We start from the raw sequence: 12,521 nt of genomic DNA on the forward strand, positions 1-12,521 counted from the left end.
AATCTCAGTTTTATATTTAACATGTTGTTTTAATTGTGTTTTGCTTTCTCATGATGTCCTAAAGAAGTCATATTAAAAATATCTGAAGAAATTCTGATAAATTTACATTTGTTTGGGTTTAGAAATTACACAAAAAGATGGCTGTGATTGCTGATATCTTTGATAAAATAAATGCATTTTAATTTTTAGAATTGCACATTCTTAACAACACAATATTGATTTATGTTTGGCTTTAAAGAAACTATATCAGAAATTAATGCCTTGCAAAATTCCATTAAATTTCAATATAAATGTAAATTAAATGTGATATTATCAAATAACGATTTACAAAATTAAACACTGTTTTACTATGTTAAATGGCAAGATGTGATGCTGAAGGGATACTAACTGCTACCTGCATACAGACAAAAATTAAAATATTAAATATCAAATATCAGGGAAGTATGGTGTGGCATCTGCAAAAAATATGATGCAGGCAGGTTGCCTGAAACATGTAAGGCCCTCCCCCCACTACTGCATCATTCCAGTGGGTAAATTCAAAATACACTTAAAAGAAGAATAACACAAAAGAAGGTTTTGAGGAGTTACTACTACTACTTCAAGAAGGCATTGATTTCTATAGAAATTCCCATTAACTGTGAAATGAGGAATTACCTCTATGATATCCTGAAGAACGCTTAAATACTTATTCTCTTGATGATCATAATGTGTATAAAATATATTAAATGAATTCTAATCACTCAAAGTCAAAACTAATGATCCAATTCACCAGGAATGATAGTCCAAGAATCCCCAACCGACCCCAAATTCATCAAACCATCAACCAAAATCACCAAGTGAAAGATGGCATTAAGTCCGTACTTAAAAAAATGAGCTAAACTAATTTTTAAAAAAATTTAAAAATTACTTTCCTGGGGGCTTTTCGACGAGCAGAAATTTATATTTCCAACATCTAAAAAATACATTTAACACCATTCCTTTAACGATGGAATGATGTACAGCTGGTGCCTCGCAATTCGACTTACTGCTATTTGACAGTCGGGTTTCGCGGGCCAGCGAAAACGCTACATGATATTGCACGATAGAATTCTTTGCTGGACTACGTAACTGCGTTTAACATTACTAAATAGAACTAAATAGTGACGGCTGCTTCATACATTTTAACCAATGGTATTAAAGAGCGAAAGTAACATTTAACCAATGATAGATAAAGCGGGATAGATACCTCAATCGTTCAGCTACGTTAGCTGCCCTCAAAGATAGCTACAGGTATGCCGTCAGTTCTTCCTTAGTTACGAGACAACATTATCTCGTTAATAATCGTAGTCTGAGTTCACGTTTGCTCTAGTTGTTTGTGCTAATTTCTAATTCTGCATTTCTCATAAAGTAAAGAATGTTGTGCTTTGGCAGTTATTTATTTTTTGAGCGAAATTTGATAATGGGTCCAAAGAGAAGTGAACAGCGGAATAATTCGGGAAAGAAACACTTGGTTGAGCATAGAAAAGAAGAAAGAAATTATAGAAAAAGTGCAGAAAGGTAGAACAATTACAATGTAGCTCAAGAGTATGGCATCCCTAGGTCAACCGTGGCAACTTTTTGGCAACAAAGAACAAGATTATAGGTGCTAGGGTGTTCACTGGAGCAATGAAAATTTCTGACAGAAACAGATCTTTAATCAATGAAGAAATGGAAAAGCTGCTTCTTACCTGGATTAGAGAAAGACAGATGAAAGGAGATCCAGTAACTCAGGCAATGATCTGTGAGAAGGCTAGGTTAATTTTTTAAGAATTGCAGAAGAAAATTCCAGGACGTATCTCAGATCAAACTGATGAATTCAAGGCAAGTTGTGGGTGGTTTCACAGATTCAAAGGTAGAACAGGTATCCATAGTGTTCTCAGACATGGGGAAGCAGCTAGTGCAGATAAAAAGACTGCAGAAGAGTTTGTGAAAAAATTTGAAGATTTAATCATGAAGGAAGGCTACTTGCCGCAGCAAATTTTTAATGGAGATGAAACTGGGTTATTTTGGAAGCGCTTACCAAATCGAACATACATCATGCAAGAAGAAGTGACGCTCCCAGGACATAAGCCTATGAAGGCCTTTGCTTTTGTAAAGGCGACTACGATGGACTGAGACAGTATTTAAATTCTATACAGTGGGACCAACTGATGATGTGACCAACAGCAAATGCAAAATGGGAAGCATTCAAAGAACTTATCTTGGAAGCTACTACGCTTTACATACCAACCAAGAAATATTGTTCAAGGTTTAGGCCTAAATAGATGTCAGATGAACTGATGAGGCATATGGCAGAGAAGAAACGTGCATGGGATACATACAAATTAACACATGACACAGAAGCTTATGATAGATACAGGTTGATCTGTAACCAAGTTACAAAGGAGGTTAGGCAGGCGAAGGCAGATTACGAGAAATCTTTGGCAAGGGATGCAAAGAAAATCAGCAAAGAGTTCTTTACTTATGTAAACTCTAGAAGGAAGGGGATGAATCAGATTGGACCACTTGATATCGATGGGTCAACTGTTGATGATCCTGCTCAGGTAGCTAACAAACTAAATGAATATTTTGCATCGGCATTCACACATGAGGAGTTATTTAGCGAGGGGAAAGCCAGAGGTGTATTCAACTCTAGCAGTAAGCTAGAGAATCTTGTAATAACTGAGAGTAAAGTGGAGGAGAAATTGTTGAAGATAAACACAAGAAAGGCACCTGGGGTGGATGGGATATATCCAGTTATATTAAAGGAGGCAGCAGAGGAAGTAAGCAAACCCTTAGCCATAATTATGAGAGCTTCCTTGGACTCAGGGGAGGTACCCACAGACTGGAGATGTGCAAATGTGACCCCAATTCACAAAGGAGGATCAAAGGCTGACACAAGTAATTATAGACCTGTGAGTTTAACTTCTGTTCCAGGAAAATTAATGGAGGCACTAGTTAAAGAAGCACTGCAGGATCATTTAGACAAGACTTCAGTTATAGCTCGGACACAGCATGGTTTTGTTAAGGGGAAGTCTTGCCTGACCAATTTGATTGGATACTATGATGCAGTCACAAAGGAACTGGATGCAGGGAATAACTTTGATATTATATACTTGGATCTTAGAAAGGCTTTTGATACTGTTGCACATGGAAGGCTGCTGCACAAATTGGAGCAGTGTGACATTGGAGGCAAATTGCTGTTGTGGATAAAGGGGTGGCTGAGGGGGAGAAGACAGAGAGTGGTAATCAATGGACACTGCTCGTCGTGGACTAATGTTATTAGTGGAGTCCCTCAGGGGTCAGTGTTGGGTCTATTATTGTTGTCTGTATTTATAAATGATATTGATGATAGTATATCAAGCTTAATGTCAAAGTTTGCAGACGATACAATGGTAGGCAGATTTGTCAAGGACACTACTGACACTATGCTGCTGCAACAGGATCTGGAATGGTGAGCAGATGGGCTGCGAGGTGGCAAATGAAGTTTAACATTGATGAATGTAAAGTATTACACATGGGAAACAGTAACCCCAGAGCAACGTATCAGCTCTGTGGTACTTCACTGACAGTGGTAGAGAATGAAAGGGACCTGGGCGTGGTTGTGCAGGCAGATATGAAGTTCTCTGAGCAGTGCAGACGGGCTGCAAGAGTAGCTCATGGTGTATTGTCAATGATATATAGGAGTTTTTCTAGCAGGGATAAGGAGGTGATTATTCCCTTGTATAAGGCAATGGTCAGGCCACACCTAGAGTACTGTATACAGGTCTGGAGGCCTCATTTCTAGAAGGATGTAGAGCTGCTGGAACGAGTACAGAGAAGGGCAACAAGATTAGTGAATGGAACAAAGGGCTGCTCTTACGAAGAAAGGCTTAAGTTTTGCAAATTACAGTGTCTGGTGACTAGGCACCAGCGAGGTGATCTGATAGAGGTGTATAAAGCCTTGAATGGTTTGAGCATGCTCAATGCTGATGGGATTCTTCCTCTCGCTCAGAATAATCACCTGAGAGGGTATAAATTCAAATTGAGGAAAGACAGATGTAGGATAGACGTGCGGAAATTTGCCTTTAGCCAGCGGGTGGTTGGTTGATCGAACAGACTTCCATCCCTTGTCATGGAAGTTGATAGCCTAAATAAGTTTAAGGCTCACCTGGACAGGTATTTTGAACGAACAGAGGGGTGAAGTGGAAGTGGTTTTTTTTTTTTTTTTGGCTGATGCTGCATAAACTTGCTTTCTTGCATCAAATGCCGCTACTAATGCTAATGCTAAAGATAGGCTTACCTTGTTATTGGCAGCAAATCCAAGCGGAGACTTTAAAGTAAAGCCACTTCTCGTTTACCACTCTAAAAATCCTCGCTGCTTTGGGAAGAAAATCATCAAGTCCAAACTGCCAGTGATGTGGAGATCCAATGCAAAAGCCTGGGTAGACCAGAAAGTCTTCAAAGATTGGATTTTTGAGCAGTTTGCCCCGAACGTAAAAAAATTCCTCATTGACAACAATTTACCTTTAAAAGCACTGCTGATTCTTGACAATGCTAGTGCCTGCCCCCCAAGACGTGGCAAATATTCTTGAAATTGACTTTGATTTCATCAAAGTCCAGTTTTTGCCTCCAAACACCACATCACTGATTCAACCCATGAGTCAAGAAGTAATTGCCTGTGTTAAAAAACTTTACACCGAGGCTTTGTTTTCACAGCTTTTTGACGTGACCCGTTCTTCTGATAAGACACTGAAGCAGTTCTGGAAGACTGAGTTCAATATTCTTCATGCCATTTCCTTTATTAAAACTGCCTGGGAGGGAGTGACACAGAGGATCCTTCGTGCATCATGGAAGAAACGCGTTCCTTCCTTTTTTCGGGATGACAACAATGCAGTCCAAGCCGCTGAAGAATCAGAAGCAACTGCGGCCATGCGAGAAATCATTTCGATGGCGGAGAACCTCGACATAGGAGAAGTTGATGAGGCTGATGTGGAAGAGCTTGTGGAGGATCACGATGATGAACCAACCGTGGAAGAACTCAAAACACTCAGAGAACAGGAAGCAAAAGAGAGAGAAAAGGAAATTTCGCTAGAAGAAGAAGAAGAAGAAGACAGTGAGAAAGGGCCGATGCCAATAGCTGCCATTAAAGAAATTTTATTCCATTGGGAGAAGGTGCAGTCTGCTTGTTTAAAATGGCACCCCAATACTGCTGTTGTAACTAGAATGACAGACTTGTTTAACAACACTACTATGCATCACTTCAAGGCTATCTTGAAAAAGAAGGAGAGACAGTCCACCCTTGATCAATTCCTCATCCCCATTCCAGCCAAGAGGAGAAGAGAAAGGGTAGAACAAGATAAATAAAACATCCTTCCGACATGTAAGGCTTAATGAAATGTATGTACTCATTATGTATTTTGTAATTTCGTTTGTTATATGGTAGAATATAGTAAAGTCAATAATACTGTGTATTTCTCTCCGACAGTGAATTAATCAATTTTCCATAAATTTATATGGAAAATATTGACTCGCAATTTAACAAATTCGCAATTCGGCTCTAATTCCGCGACGGATTATAGTCGAATTGTGAGGCACCACTGTACTTTGTATTACAGATTCAAGAACAATACAGGATATTCTACTTACCTTTAATATTCATTCAAGATTAAGCTTTACCTTAGAAAAAGAAAATACTGAAACAAATTTACTAAATTTTTTAAACTTTACTCTCACTCGAGTTATGAACAATATTCAGTTTCGGCATTTTTACCCCCATTTTTTTCTCCCCACTTATACTTTCAGTTCATTTCTCTGATAAAATATGGAAATTTACTTGTTTTCACAGGCCTGACATAGCCCAGTGATCAGGAATGAGAGTGCATAGCACATGTTCCTTGAGTGGACTGGGGTTCAAGCCCGTGACTACTAAATACGATAAATATTTGTATTAACAATTTATTGTGAACTCTATTGACTTGGTTGTCGTGCCGGAGTATAAACAGAAAATTTAATTTTTTTTTTTTAATATATAGGAAATTCACCAATACAGATATGTTTCTATGCTACAATAGTTACCATTCCTATACTTATAAGAAGTCCATTATTTTAAACCAGTATCTCAATGTGTATAAGTACTCCACATCTGAATCAGCCCTCAATACTGAAATACAGACATTAACTAACAGATTTCAAAATAGATGTTATCCTATCCCAATTATAAATAAAATAAGGATACAAGCAAAAAACAGGTTACACAATACCACTAACCTTCTATATATAGTAAGGAAAAAATATATTTTATTTCCTTGCCATATAAAGAACAATGGTACAAGCAGTTAAGCAGAATTTTTAAAGATACAAAATTTAAAATTGTAGCCAAACCAACAAAGAAATGACATACCTTCCTTAATAATCATTCAGTACAATCTTCTTTCACGTTCATAGAAATGACCTAGTTTACAATATATCTCGATATGCAAATAAAGCAACACTCGGCTTCTGCTTCAGAACTTGCCTTCCATGTGGTCAGTGAAAATCCGTCCCAGTGTTGAGTGAAGCAAAAATACTTAGCATCCGACATGATTACACTAAATTATTAATTGCAGAGAATCTAAAAATTAAACTACATCAAAATTCACTAAATGTACGCTGCCCATATCCCATCTCAGATGCTTGGTCTTTTATGCATATGTGCCAAGAAACAAATAATCTCTTGATTATAAATTTAATCATGCACTTCATGTTTTTACTATCCTGTGATCATAACTCTAGTCGAAAAGCCCTTGTGAGCTTCAGGAAAGTAATTTTTAATTTTTTTTAAAAATTATTTTAGCACTTTTTTTTTTTTTAAGTACAGAAAATGTCTTCTTTCACATGCCGATTTTGATTGATGGTTTTATGTATTTGGGGTCAGGTTGGGGATTCTTTGACCGTGATTCCTGGTGCATTGGATTGTTTGTTTTGTCTTCGAGTGACTGGAATTAATTTAATTTATTTTATATTCATTATAACTACAGAGAGAATACGTATTAAAGTGTTCTTCAGGATATCAGGATAGTGGGAATTCGTCATTTTATAGTTAATGATATATAACGTAGAACTTGTTGAGCCAGTGTAGCTCTGTCATTTATTAAATCATAGAAATTCCCAGAACAATTCCATTTCTGTCATAGCCTGCTAACAGTAAAATCATTGATGTTCCTGTGTGAGTGATCAAAACTGTCTCAACCTAAAACACATCTTAAATAACTAGAAAACTATTCAAATAAATTGAAAAGACCACATAAATTTCTATGTTGACTGGAGCCAATCATTAGGCCAAACAGAAATACAAATACATAACATCTACTAATTGAAATTACAAAGCAAGATAAATTATAAATTAAAAAAATCAAGTTAAAAGTTTTAACAATGAAGCACAAATTAACTAAGAAGTAGAAGTATGAAACTGCTTTAACAAATGACCATTATTTTCATTAAAAACTCATTATTATTATTATTAGCCATATGATGCAAGGAAACCTGAGGCTTATGCTGCACCAGCCAAAAAAAATTCCCTAGTTACCCTGAGAGAGAGAGAGAGAGAGAGAGAGAGAGAGAGAGAGAGAGAGAGAGAGAGAGAGAGAGAGAGAAAAAGGATGATGATATCCAGCTCAGGACCCTGGGTTTGCCAAGCCCATGCTCACCAGATGTAAACCCCTCTTTCTGCCACATGATCTTTTATCATTTGTCCATTATCTTTAGTTTTCATCATTATGAAAGAATTGTAAGTAGGCATTTTTCACAATTAAGATTTTAGATCTTAAATATGAAAAATGCCTTCCCTGTTTTGCTTTTGGAGTCTATTGATGAATCCACATTTTGTCACCAGTTACAATCCTTGAAAGAAACCCTTTTGGCTTTTCATCATGCGTATGTAAATTTTCCTCACAAATTTGATTCCTGTACTGTTTCTGCAGAGATATGAACATTCTTGGCACTCATTGAGAACTGACCTTTGATGTGGCCAATCATTTATAGAGTATGATCGGTACCGACCCCTTAGAAATACCACACTTTAATACATCTATCCTGCATAATCTGAGTTTCAATTTTTTATCATATTTCTACTGTTGTTACTTACATTGGTCATCCATTTAAACTGACTTAAACCAAACTTTTATCTTGTATTCAGTCCATTTCATCCTAGAGGTTCTCTATATGGTTGAGGTCAGGGTTACGGCCAGTCCCACTTTTCAATGTTCATGTCCTCAAAGCAGTCCATTACAATAAGAGCAGCATGACAGGAAGGGAGTATTGTCTTGCTGATACAGGTATGGCCTTTTCCAGCATGCTGCCACAATGCAAGTAATAAATTATTATTTGGGTTGACTAGATATATATCTCAGCATTCATTGTTTTGTCAAAAGCAACTAAGTACCTTGCCAAACCATGTAAAAGTGTCCCAGAACTCCATGTTGCAAAGCAGCATGGTGGTCTGGGGGCTCATTTTTCATTGTCAGGATGTTACAGTCCAGTAGTCAGCTTTCTCTGGACATCTGCTGCATACAGGCATGGTTATCATATTGGTAGACATGTACTATGACTTCTCACTCTAGAGCACAACTTTTCATTGGTCTGTTCCAAGAACAGCAGCTTTATACCATGCTAGGCAGCATCTGTCATTATTCAGGGCAATTAGTGACTTGTGGATGGTTGCATGGCCATGTTAACTCATATTGTACTGGTGTTGACATGGTCCTAATCATCTCACTGAGGGGGCCCATGCGTTCATTTCCACTTGCGTGACAATGTCAACCTGCATTACAGAGAGAAGATTCTCTGCAAGGCTCTCCTGTCATATTTTGTCAGCTTTGGTTGTTTTTTAGGACATTTTGTGGTTTCAGCACCAGTTTACTTCCATTTGCAGATTACATCACTAAATATTGTCAACTTAAGATTTCAGTACTATTGAAATGTCACACACAGACCAATTGCTTATGTGGTACCCTGGATTAACAGACCTCCAGCACAGAATGATAATTCCGAGCTGGAGGTCTGCTAACCCCCGAATTGTGACATCTTGCATTCACAATTGTAGTGCTGTCTTGCTGAAGGTTTACAGGCATATTTATAGTTGTCTGACACATAGTGCTTGGATAGCACCTTACCAACTATCAGTGGTAGGGCAGTGTATATCTGTATATAAAATCTTTATTAATCTTAATATTTTTATCCTTTGAGCAGATGCACTTGATTTTAATTGAAGGCATACATACAAGCACTTCCTAATTCATTTCACAAATATACGTGGTCTCAATTCTAATCTCAATGATGTTCATTTCCACTTGCAGTCTGCCAAACCCCATGAACTTTTTCTGACAGAACTCAGTTATCGGTTGATTCAACTACTGCTCATCTCAGATGCCCAAATTATTCGCTATACGATTCCTTTCGCCTCAGAGGTGGCACTGTGCATATGTCCATTCTGATATTCCCTGTCAGAGACTTGGCAATTTGGAATCTCCTCTCTTTGATCTTCTCTGGCATAAAATCTCTCTACCTCATTGTGTCAAATTCATCTGTTGTCTCTACCGTTCTCCCAACTCCACTAATCACTTGGAGCTCTTTGACTTCCTCTCTTTGCAACTTGACTTTCTCCAGTCCAACTTTCCTAACAGTGAGGTAATTTTCTTATTGTGATTTTAATGTTCACAACTCCAGCTGGCTTCCGTTTTCTAGTCACACTGACCCGGCTGGTCGAGATTCTGAGGCTTTTGCAATTTCTAATGACCGTTCACATTAGAAATTGCAAAATTGCACAGATTGTTCATTTACTTACAAGAATACCAGACAATCCTAACCATACAGCCAACACGCTTTTTTTTTTTCTCACAAACAACCCTTCTAAGTACACGGTCGAAGTGAGTGGTCCTTTAGGTACCTCAGATCACAACTTGGTGATTATCTCTTCTCCAATGGAGCCTTTATCTCATGGCTATTCCCAACCTCATATTGTTTGGCATTACAAGAATGCAAAATGGGATGGCCTGTGAGATTTCTTTTCTTCTTTTCCTTGGTCGGACTACTGTTTCAAAACTTCTGATGCCAACATTTGTTCAGATCTTGTCAGTGAAATTATTCTTGCAGGAATGGAATCCTTTATCCCACACTCCACTTTAAAATCTCGTCCTTTATCTAAACCTTGGTTTTCCAATAAATGTACTAAGGCTGTTCAAGAGAAGAGTATTGCATATCGTAATTGGCTTGTTTGTAATTCTTCAGTTTCATTTTCTGCCTACACCAAAGCTTGCAACAATTGTAAAGCAGTTATTAATCAGTCCAAACTATTTTTTTTTTTTTTTTTTTTATGAGCATTATCAACTAAAGCCATATTGCTCTGAGGATATGCAGTGGTCATTTCCTGATCTTTCCGCATCCTCCATATTTGGTGGTCACGGGCTCGAACCCCGGTCTTATCAAGAAGCGTGTGCTAGGCACTGCCGCTCCTGCCCACCTGGCTACGGAGGTGCCAATCAGTCCAAACTAGATTTTGAACAGGCTAAGAGTAGAAAACTTGCTTCTTGCCCTAATGGTAGCCAAGCATTCTGGTCTCTCGCCAAAGCTATTGGCCACTACTTTTGCCCATCTCTGCTCCCACCTCTTTCCAAACCAGATGGTTCTGTTGTCACTTTAGCCAAGGATAAAGCTGATCTGCTAGCATCTCATTTCTTTCTTCCAACTCGTGTATTAAAGATCTTGGTAAAACACCTCCCACCATTCCCAACACGCTCTATTAAATGGTGCCTGTGGTCTTCCGTCAAAAGGATGTCAGAAGGATTTTGATGAATCTTGATGCTAACAAAGCTCCAGGTCGCGATGGTATTTCTCCAATTGTTCTCAAAACCTGTTCTCCTGAACTTACTCCTATTCTTTGCTGCCTTTTTTTTTTCACTTTCTTATTCCAAAGGTGTTTTTCCGTCTGCTAGGAAATTTGCTCATATCCAGCCAGTTCCTAAAAAGTGTAACAAATCCCTCCCATCCAATCATCGTCCCATTGTAACTACTTCTACCCTTTCTAAAGTAATGGAGAAATCAATTAAACGCCAATTCTTAAACTACCTAGAAACCTTCCGTCTGATCAATGATCACCAGTATGGATTCCGTCACGAGCTTTGATGTAGGCAGTAAATGAAACTGAAGAATTGGAAACAAGCGAATTACGATATGCAGCATTCTTCTCCTGAACGACCTTTGCACATTTATTGGAATACCAAAGTTTAGATAAAGGACGAGATTTTAAAGTGGAGTGCGGAATAAAGGATTTCATTCCTACAAGAATAATTTCACTGACACAATTTGAGCAAACATTGACATCAGAAGTTTTGAAACAGTAATCCAACCAAGGAAAAGCAGAAAAGAAATCTCGCAGGTCACCCCATTTTGTATTCTTGTAATGCCAAATGACATGAGGTTGAGAATAGCCGTGAGATAAAGGTTCCATTGGAGAAGAAACAATCACCAAGTTGTAATCTGAGGTGCCTAAAATACCACTCATTTGACCGTGTACTTAGAAGGGTTGTTTGTGAGAAAAAGATCAAGCGTGATGGCTGTATGGTTTGGATTGTCCAGTGTTCTGGTACGTAAATGAACAATCTCTGCGAGGTCATTAGTAATTGCTTCTTGATTAGACCGGGGTTCGAGCCCCTAACCACCAAATACGGAGGATGCGGAAAGGTCAGGGAATGACCACTGCATATCACCAGAGCAATATGGCCTTAGTTGCTAATGCTCCTAAAAATCAAATAACAACAACAACATTAGTAATTGCAAAAGTCTCGGCATCTCGACCAGCTGGTTCAGTGTGACTGGAAAAGAAGCTAGGTGGAGTTGTGAACATTAAAATTGCCAATGAAAATTACCTCACTGTTAGCAAAGTTGGTCTGGAGAAAGTTAAGTTGCAAAGAGAGGAAGTCAAAGAGCTCCAAGGGATTAGTGGAGTTGGGAAATGGTAGAGACAACAGATGAATTTGACAGAATGATGTAGAGGGATTTTGAGGCAGATAAGATCGAAAAGAGCAGATTCCAAATTACCAACTCTCTGCAAGGGAAAATCGGAATGGATATATGCACAAGTTCCACCTTTGAGGTGAAAGGAATCATACAGTGAATAATTTGGGCAACTGAGATGAGCAGTAGTTGAATCAACCGATAACTGAGATTCTGTCAGAAAAAGTAAATGGTGTTTGGCAGACTGCAAGTGGAAACGGACATCGTTGAGACTAAAATTGAGACCACGTATAGTTGTGAAATGAACTAGTAAGTGATTCGGAGCTTTATTAGTTTTCTCAGATAAGCTTACTCTATTAGTTTGACAACTCATGGTGTATTCAATAGTGAGAAAAAGTGGGGGGGGGACAATTTTCATTACCAAAAATTTCATTACTTCATACATGCTGTATGAAGTAATGAAATTTTAGGATATGGCATACACATGGTAAGAATATACCCAGATACTTTGCATTATGTGGACTGAACAATGCCCCACTCCCCCCACATATTCA

At 38.2% G+C, this 12,521-nt stretch overlaps 1 protein-coding gene across 1 annotated transcript in view; it reads left to right on the plus strand.

Annotated features, from left to right (window-relative positions):
- Itpr (Inositol 1,4,5,-trisphosphate receptor) overlaps positions 1-12,521 on the plus strand; it is a 1,293,714-nt gene that overhangs the window by 323,169 nt on the left and 958,024 nt on the right. The window lies entirely within an intron of this gene.

Source organism: Mastigoproctus giganteus, chromosome 13 (genome assembly GCF_048544385.1).
Source record: "Mastigoproctus giganteus isolate SK-2022 chromosome 13, ASM4854438v1, whole genome shotgun sequence".
Taxonomy (NCBI): Eukaryota; Metazoa; Arthropoda; class Arachnida; order Uropygi; family Thelyphonidae; genus Mastigoproctus; species Mastigoproctus giganteus.